We start from the raw sequence: 9,896 nt of genomic DNA, 5'->3' as shown, positions 1-9,896 counted from the left end.
CTGAGAGAGAGAGAGAGAGAGGGCCGAGCTCACATCCGCCTTACACCTCATACTTGTGCAGATGCTGGGGGACAAGTGTGACAAACCCCAGTGTGTAATCTCAAAAGTCCGGCACATGTCTGTCATCCCAGCTGCTCTGAGATCTGAGGATCACGGTTCGAGGCCAGCCCGGGCAGGGAAGTCTGTGAACCACCAGAAAACCCGACGTGGCGTGGTGGCTCAGGAGGTGGAGCACCAGCCTGGAGCTGCAGAGCTCGGGGCCCGCGCCCAGACCCGGAGACGGACAGAAAAACAACAGAACCCGGCCGGCCTATCCAGTCATGTCATCCCAGCCGCGCGCAGAGGCTGGGGTCAGAGGATCGCAGTTCCAAGTCCAGAGGGCTCAGGGGCCAGCACCCAAGCCCTGCATCCAAGCCCCAGGACCAGAAGAAAAATTAAAAAGGTGGTCCTGAAAAAGTCCTCTCACCTGCTGTGACTTGTGATTTTTGCAGGGAAACGCATTGCTGATGGTTGGGGTCAGGGGCTGCTGGTGCGAGGGAGCATCCTGAGGAAGTTGAATTTTTATACTAACGGTTATAAAAACACAGTGCGTGCAGTTATGTACACCACACAATTACTCACAAGTGATCATAAACACCTGCATTACTCATTTATTTAGTTACCCACATATACTTTTCCTCTTACAATGTACTCCAGCTTGTAAAAGAAAAAAGGTTTTAAGTCAGGTGTGGTAGTGCAGGTTTGTGCAGGTAGTGCAGGCTACCAGAGAGGCATAAGCAGCCAGGTTGTGAGTCCTAGGGGCAAAGTTATCAAGATCTCTGCTTAAAAACAAAAACCAAAGAAATGGGAAGGGCTGGAGGCTTGGCTAAACAGATAATTATGCTCCTTAGCATGAGATGCTGGGTTAAATTCCCAGTAGTTAAAAATTAAAAAAAAAAAAAAGTCCCCTGTCAAACATACTACTTGGAACCTACTGTGGCTACCTGGATGAAGGGACCAGGTCAGTGTTGGCCTGCATCTGTTTAAATATGATGACAGTGTTAACTCGTGATGTGTTTTGGAATGTGCATTGTTGCTTACCAGCCAAACCCGTCCTCCCTGGGTGACCTAAAGCGGTTGCTCAAGCCCTCAATTCTTTGTTAAGCAGGAACAATATAGTCTTTTCTTTTCCCCTTCTTTAACAGAGCCCAGGCTTGAATGCAGATCCCAGGCACCATCTGAGAACTTTTTCACTCAAGGCTGGTGCTCTACCACTTGAGCCACAGTTCTTCCAGCCTTGGGGTTCTTAATTGGAGAAAAGAATCTCATGGGACTGGAATGTGGCTTAGTAGTAGAGTGCTTGTCTAGCATGCATGAAGCCCTGGGTTCGATTCCTCAGCACCAAATACACAGAAAAAGCCAGAAGTGGCACTGTGGCTCAAAGTAGAATGCTAGCCTTGGGCAAAAGTAGCTCAAGGACAGTGCCCAGGCCCTGAGTTCCAGCCCCAGGACTGACCAAAATAAAAAAAAATCTCACGGACTTTCCTGCCCAGGCTGTCTTGGATCAGTGATTCTCAGATCTCAGCCTCCTGCATAGCTAGAATTTCTGGTTTGAGTCCTGGCTATGCATGATTTTTTTTTTTTTTTTTTTTTTGGTGGCAGTTCTGGTGATTGAACTTGGGGCCTGGGATTTGCTAGGCCAGTGCTTTCCCTATTGGGCCACTCTGCTGGGACCTTTTTGTTTTGGTTATTTTTAAAAAAATTTATTAATTAAATTTTGTTGACAAGTTGTGCAAAAGGGGTACAGTTACATAATAATAGGGCAGTGAGTACATATCTTGTGATATCTTAAGGCTGCAATCCTGCGGTGTACTTCCCTGTATGGCTGTGGAGGACAGGAATGGGTCACTTTGCTCAGCCATTGCCCATCCCCTGCATTTAGCCTCATGGAGTTGTGTTGGCATGCTCATCATAAATCATGTGACTTTCACTGTGGGAGCTGATTTCTGGACTCTTCTGAATTACATAACTTCAAAGAAATGATACTGTAGTAAAAAGATACTACAGTAATCCCTCTATCCCAATCCGTGTTTGGGGGCACAGAAATGTGAGATGGGAGCTTTGAACTCTGGTATAGACACAGACAGGTTAGCTTGTCACTGTCTGTGGGGAAGGCCTCATTTTCTCTAGCTCACCTTTTTAATGAAAAGGGTAGCTCCAAAATGGGGGGCTGGGGATACGGCCTAGTGGCAAGAGTGCTTGCCTTGTATACATGAAGCCCTGGGTTCGATTCCCCAGCACCACATATATAGAAAACAGCCAGAAGTGGTGGCTCAAGTGGTAGAGTGCTAGCCTTGAGCAAGAAGAGGCCAGGGACAGTGCTCAGGCCCTGAGTCCAAGCCCCAGGACTGGCAAAAAACAAAAAAACAAAACAAAAAAAACCCCCAAAAATGGGTCTGGTGGTACATATCTTTAATACCAGCATTTGCAGGCTGAGGCAGCAGGATGGAGAGCTGGAGGTCAGCAAGGACTATGTAGTGAGCCCTTGTCTCAAACACTAAAATGAAAATCCAGACTCAAGCTCTGCCTGCTCCACTCATCCTTCTCTTGGGACAGAAGTAGAGGCTTCTTTGTGTCCCCAGGTTCAGGTCATCCAGTCCAGTACCCAAAGAGTCTTCAGAGAAAGGAGCAGGTTTATTAATTAATTAATGCAAAGCAAAGCAGGATCTGGGCACCAGTGGCTCCACCTGTCAGCCTAACTACTCAGGTGGCTGAGATCTGAGGATCCTGGTTCAAAACCAGCCCAGGCAGTGGGAACTCTGCCCAAGTGTGGGGTGGGAAGGCTTTTGACCTTGACCAGACAGGGGTTCACTTTCTAGCAAGTCTTCCTGAGGCGGCTGCTCAAGTCCTCCCAGTAACCTCAGTAATTCAGGGTGGTTTTTTTTTGGGGGGGTACTGAGGCTTGAATTCAAGGCCTTGTGCTCTTGCTGGGCTTTTTGGCTCAAGTCTGGCACTCTACCACTTGATCCACAGCTCTACTCGAGCACAAAAGCTCAGGGACAGCACCCAGACTCTAAGTTTAAGACCTAGGACAGGGCAGGGATTGGCACTGGCACACACCCCACCACCACCACCGCCACCGCCACCGCCACCGCCACCACCACCACCACCACCACAACTGTTCTGTCTGGGCTGGCCTTACACTGCAATCCTCCCATTCTTGCCCTCCCTAGGTGGCAGGTGAGCGTGACTGATGCCTGGCTGCATTTTATCTTATTTGCTAGGAAGTAATGTTCACTTGAGTTTCCATGGCTTGTGGCTTCTGCCTTCCCCTGGGAAGGAGCTCACCTGGCCCCGGAAGCTGCAGGCTCCAGTCACAGACCTAAATCCCACCCAGGGTGGGATAGCCCACATTCCAGCCCTCCCTGGGCGTGGGGCTGGACTCCTTGTAGGAGGTTGGGATGGAAGGACTGAAGCTGCCCTAGATTGGGATAGGCAGGAGGACTTACACTAGCCTGGGAGCTCTCAGGCTTCTGCGCTCCCCCTACCTCCCAGTCAGCCATTCCTCACCCAGTGGCCGACTCCAGATGCCTTTCTTTGTCTGTTACTGGTGAGTTTTGTTTTCCAAGACAAGAAAGAACTGGCTAGGAGGCCCAAGCTGGCCTCCAGCTGTGATCCTCTGTCTCTGCCTCCCAGGCTGGGACCCTGGGGGCATGGATGGCCACAGTCAGCTCCCATGCTGGCCTTTTTTGGCTTTCTTCCCTCCCTATCCTTCTTCTGTCATAAGTGAAGGATTCATTCCTGCCGCATGCCAGAGGTCAAGCAAGACAACAAGCTTGACCACATGCCTGTCCGCAGGCATTTATTCCAATCTGGGCCTGGCCCAGCACACCACCCTTGGTCCTCAGGGAACCATGGCCCCTCATCCCAGGTAGAGCATTCCACTGTGGGCCTGGCCAAGGACATCAACCTGGGCCCCTAAGAGACCAGAACCCATTGTCTGTTTTCTACTTCCTTGTTAAGCCCTATATAAACCCACTCCAAAATCCAGTCCCCAGGCACAAGCTTCAATCCCACGGGTAGGTCTGTATCCCTTGCTATGTTGATGATCGAATCCAGCCTATTCCTTTCCTGTTCTCCATTTTCCCAACATTTCGTGCTGAAAACCTGGGCAAGGAAAAGCGTCTGGAGTGACTGGGTCCCTCCACCTACCTCCTGGCTGCCTCTCATGGAGCCTTTTTCCTTCTCTTTCTGAGGTCTTTCTCCATTGGGAACACAGAGCCTTTGGCGCTTACTTTGGGCTAGACAGCTGCCTGAACTGACCTTGTGGCCTTTGCCTCTATAAGCAGTGCATGCCTCGTGGATGGCCACCCCGCGTGGCTTGAGGTATTATTGCCCACTGCATAAACCCAGAAAAGGCCTCATCTCTCCCCCTGTTCTTTCTCCCTCACCTGTCTCTGGACTCTGATCTCCAGGCAGAAGGCTCTTCGCCCTTTGACCGACTCTGCCCACCACCACCTAAAAGCCTCAGGACAAGGTAACCATCCGGGTCTGGGGTGGAGGCACCCCGACATAGACCTGGGGACTCCAGGAGTCCCTCACATTCCTGTCTGCAGGGTCCCCAGAGACTCCAGGAGTCTCTTTAACTTTGCTGACCCCTGGACACCCTTTAATTAGGACTTTGGGGATGCCCTCTCCTAATTACTGGGGTCCTTCCTTCCATTTATACCTTCCCAAAGCCTTGGGGAGTCCTAAAGCAGCAGGACAGGCTTCATAGTCCTACCAAATTATCCAAATTGTCTCCCAGAGATGCCCCATTGGCATGCCTGCCGTCTAACCTTAAGACTCTTGGCTGACCGATTTACAGTAAAAGAAAACTGACTTGTCTACCGAATCTGGCCTCACTATCATGTAAACAGGGCCACTGTTCACATGAGGCTTGGAATCTCCAATTTTACTCTTACTGATTTAAATATTTCTCCAACGAATGGTGAGGGGTCCAAGATCCCCTACACCCAAGTCTTCCTCTGCCTCCATTCCAGAGACCGCGCCCCCCATCCTATTCTGTCCACCAAGTCCTTCCCTGATCTCTATTCCAGAGTCCCCCTCCTGCTCTGCTCACCAAGTCCTTCTCTGCTGCAAGCTTCCCAGCTCTCTCCTCTAGAAAGGAAATTTTGCTTGCCTCATAGTAATCTCCATCCCCCCCAACTCTCTGTTTCTCTCTGACCTCCAGACAGGAGATCGTTTACCATTACATCACTTCCATTCCCACTGACAGTCCTTCGACTTGTGCCCTTGAGAGTGAGACGCAGGCAGGGTCCCAGAGACCCTGTCTAGGTTCCCTCTTAAAGGCTAGCCATCCTGGATCAGCAGTTCCATAAGCCCAAGTCTTTTCTTCCTCCTGGCTCTTGTAACCACATTCCTCCTCTCTTTAGCTGTTCTGGATTCTCTAAGTAAAAACTGTCTGCTCCAAGAAAACTTCTTCTGTTGACCTTTTCCTTCTCTTCTCTCTCCTTTTTCTCCACCCTCCCAAATCCCATAGCATACCCAAAACAAACCTATCCTTTTTGCCTTCTGACACGAATTCATTCCTTTTCTCTTTCCTGAGCCTACTCACGTCAAAATCTAGATTCTTAATTTCTCCCTTAAGGTAAACTCCTCTAGGGGCTCCCCATTGGATTGCTCTATACAATTGCTCAAACATTCACTTTCAGTACCTTCATTGTGCATCCTCCCCTTAAAAGTGTCTACAGATTAAAAGTGTCACCCCCTCTCCTTACAAACTTGATAAGCCATCCCCTCCCCAAATTCTCTTTACAGATCTTGAAGAGTGACACACATCTAGGAAGAGATAAAAGCCACATAGTGGGATTTCCTGTGACCTCTACTCTTCCTCCAAGCTTTGCCAAAATTGTTTTAAAGGTTTTCTGTTCTTCTTCTTCTTTTTTTTGCCAGTCCTGGACCTTGGACTTAGGGCCTGAGCACTGTCCCTGGCTTCTTTTTGCTCAAGGCTAGCACTCTGCCACTTGAGCCACACCACCACTTCTGGCTGTTTTCTATGTATGTGGTGCAGGGGAATCGAACCCAGGGCTTCATGTATACGAGACAAGCGCTCTTGCCACTAGGCCATATTCCCAGCCCAGGTTTTCTGTTCTTGTTATCAATGTTCATCGAAGTATGGTGATTCTGTAAAATTCTGTTTGTTTACGGTTAAATCTTAAGTTTTGCCTTGTATTTTGTTTAGCATTGTCTTTTTCTAGCATTGACCACGTGGTTCTATCATACAGAGGGCAAAATTTGTCTTTTGCCATTGGAATTACAAAAATCTTACTTCCAATTTTAATTTTTAAAAATCTAAGTGCGCCTTAAAACTTTTGTGCAGAAGTGTGTGTGTGTGTGTGTGTGTGTGTGTGTGTGTGTGTGTGAACATTCAAAGCAATCTCATTGTAACACATGAAAGCTGTCATCATGGTGGAAAAATTATTTGCTTTCTGACTGCAATTGTTAAAAGGAAAAATCTTTGTCAATGGAAGTAGTAAAAGGAATTAGACCTAGCCCTGCTCTTAGTCAGCTGTGATATAAGCCTAAAATCTAACAAACTGCTCTGCCCCTCCAGCCTGCTGGGTAGAGTCACAATCACCTTAAGGCAGTTCTGCAGATAACCTAGCCCCATAAGCCTAAGGAAAAAGTGGACTGTTTTAAACTCAAACTGTAAAGAAAGAGGGAAGTAAAGAAAACCTTGGGACAAATGTTTGTTTCTGTTCACTGAAAGTTCTAGTATGTAGCATATGGTATGAGTGTATGAGTATGTAATTAAGCCAAAGTTAACTTGTTTATGTCAGGGTCCTTCAAATGAACACCTTTTAACTGAAATGCCATTTAAAAATATTTTTTTTTGCCAGTCCTTGGGCTTGGACTCAGGGCCTGAGAACTGTCCCTGGCTTCTTTTTCCTCAAGGCTAGCACTCTGCCACTTGAGCTACAGTGCCACTTGTCTTTTTCTGTTTATGTGGTACTGAGGAATTGAACCCAGGGCTTTGTGCATGGTAGGCAAGCACTCTACTGCTAAGCCACATTCCCAGCTCTCCTTGTTGCTCTAATTGGAGATTAAAAAGGGTTTTTGTGGCAAAGATTCATCTGATCTGAGGATCACAATTCAAAGCCAGCCCGGGCAGAAAAACCCTGGAGACTCCATCCTCTATTAACCAGCCAGGCTGGAAGCATGGCTAAGTAACCAGCAAAATTCTGAATGTGGTTCTGTGGCAGAATTCTGGAAGTGGTACTGTGGCTCAAAATGGTAGAGTACTAGCTTTGAGCAGAGGTGCTCAGGGACAGTGCCCAGGCCTTGAGTTCAAACCCTGTGACTGACAAGAAATGTCAGTTGGGAAAAGCCTTCCCAGCAATAAGCACCTAGAGCCCCAGGACAAAGGCTAGTCCCCGAGTAAGAGGGATGGTATCATGTCCTAAATGGAGTTGACCTTTCAAAATTAACCAGAGGGCTGGGGATATAGCCTAGTGGCAAGAGTGCCTGCCTCGGATACACGAGGCCCTAGGTTCGATTCCCCAGCACCACATATACAGAAAACGGCCAGAAGCGGCGCTGTGGCTCAAGTGGCAGAGTGCTAGCCTTGAGCGGAAAGAAGCCAGGGACAGTGCTCAGGCCCTGAGTCCAAGGCCCAGGACTGGCCAAAAAAAAAAAAAAAAAAAAAAAAAATCAAAATTAACCAGAGCCGGGAGATAAATAGTTAACTATGGACCATCTAATGTCCATACTTGACTACTTTCTAACTGGACAGGAACTTACAATCTTGCCTTTGTTACCTGATATTTGCAGGAAGTGACCACGGCCTCTCACTGGGCACTTAACCACCCCAATCCAGTCCTATCTTCTGACCAGTTATGGGCTCATGCTCCAAATGGAACTTTTCTGGCTTCTGGCTCAGATGTGTTCTCCTGTGTCATTCATGTTAACTGGTCCTGCCACCTTGTCAGCCTTTGCCTGATCTCACCTTTTTCAAGTTTCTAACAAGATACCAGCCCTCTGTCAGGACACTACCTGGGAGCAAGTCATGGCCATCCTATTACTGCAGACAACCGGAGGCTTCGCTTATACCTCCCTGCCCTGCCAGTGCATACCTGGACCCCAAAGAGCCCAGTCCCAGTGACTCCTCGATGCCCATGTCAGCAGGAAGTAGCCAGAAAAGACCACGTTGTCCCTGAACTTTTTATTTATTTATTTTTTGCCAGTCCTGGGCCTTGAACTCAGGGTCTGAGCACTGTCCCTGGCTTCCTCTTGCTCAAGGCTAGCACTCTATCACATGAGCCACAGCGCCACTTCTGGCTTTTTCTATATATGTGGTGCTGAGGTATTGAACCCAGGTCTTCATGTATGTGAGATAAGCACTCTTGCCACTAGGCCATACTCCCAGCCTCCCTTCAACTTTTTATAATCCAGTATTTCAAATGATGGGAATCTACTTTGTTCTCATAACTCCATGTTGCTCCCCTCTCAGCACATTCTTTTTATGTATCCAAAGATCTTATATGAAGGACTTGCCTGTCTCAACCCCTCTAGGCCCATTCTTTCTATGTATCTAAAGATGGAATATGAAGGAGTGTGTGTGTGTGCCAGTCCTGGGGCTTGAACTCAGGGCCTAGGTATTGTCTCTGAGCTTTTCACTCAAGGTTAGTGCTCTACCACTTAAGTCACTGCTACACATCTGGCTTTTTTGGCTGGTGAACTGGAGCTAAGTCTCATGAACCTCCTTGTCCTGGCTGGCTTCCAACCACGATCCTCCTCAGATCTCAGCCTCCCCAGTATTTGGGATTATAGGTGTGAGCCATGGTGTGCCCAGAGCAAGGCAGTTTTTTTTTTTTTACCCCCCTGGTACTGAGGTTAGAACTCTGGTCCTCAAAGTCTGGCCCAGCTTTCTGGCTCTCAGCTGGAGCTGTACTACTTGAGCCATGTGGTTCCCAAGACAACCTGGAACCCCTGCAGGGCCAATAGAGTCTGGGGGGAGGGCAGGGTCTCCCTTTGTAGTCCCATTGGCTTGGATGGTCCAGCTTCAGCCTCTCCAGAGCCGGGAGTAGCAGGTGTGTCAGATGGCCTGGTCTAGATGTCTTTCTGACCTGTCACAGCTAGGCTGTGCCCTAGGGTCAGGGGTATAGCCTGGTGCCTGTGTCAACTTACAGTAACTCTGGTGCAGGAAACCAGAAACAAAACACGGGAGGGGCAGGCAGAAAGGGCTCAGTTCCGGGGCAGGCGTGACAGGCTTAGAAATAGGTGACAGACTGCTTAGTTTGCCAACTCTACCATCAGCTGGGTGTGGGGGTGGTCCCCTCTGGAGGATGCACCTTCACTCTGGTGTTCCCTACTGTGGTGGAGCTGGGGGGCTGGGGCGTGGCTTCAGTGTCAACAGTGCCAACCTGGGTACCAAGGGGCAAAAACCCCCAAAACAAAACAAAAAATGATCTCAAGTTCCTGGCCTGCCTGGGCTACATACTAAAATCCCAACTCAAAAACCAACACCAAAGGGAAAAGTAGAAAGCTGGGGATGGAGCTCAGTGGCAGAGCACTTGCCAGTGTGTGCAAGGACTTGTTTCATCCTGTGAGACAAAGCAGAAAGCACAGGTGGGCTGGTGCCGGTGGCTCACCCCTGTAATCCTAGCCACCTAGGAGGCGGGGATCTGAGGATCAGTTAAAAGCTGGGAATGTGGCTTAGTGGTAAGAGTGCTTGCCTCGTATACATGAAGCCCTGAGTTCAATTCTTCAGCACCACATAAACAGAAAAAGCCAGAAGTGGTGCTATGGCTCGAGAGGTAGAGTGCTAGCCTTGAGCAAAAAGAAGCCAGAGATAGTGCTCAGACCCTGAGTTCAAGGCCCAGGACTGGCAAAAAAAAAAAAAAAACCCACAAAAT

The sequence above is a fragment of the Perognathus longimembris genome, chromosome 1 (assembly GCF_023159225.1).
Source record: "Perognathus longimembris pacificus isolate PPM17 chromosome 1, ASM2315922v1, whole genome shotgun sequence".
Lineage (NCBI taxonomy): Eukaryota > Metazoa > Chordata > Mammalia > Rodentia > Heteromyidae > Perognathus > Perognathus longimembris.
Note: the sequence above shows the minus strand (reverse complement) of the source record.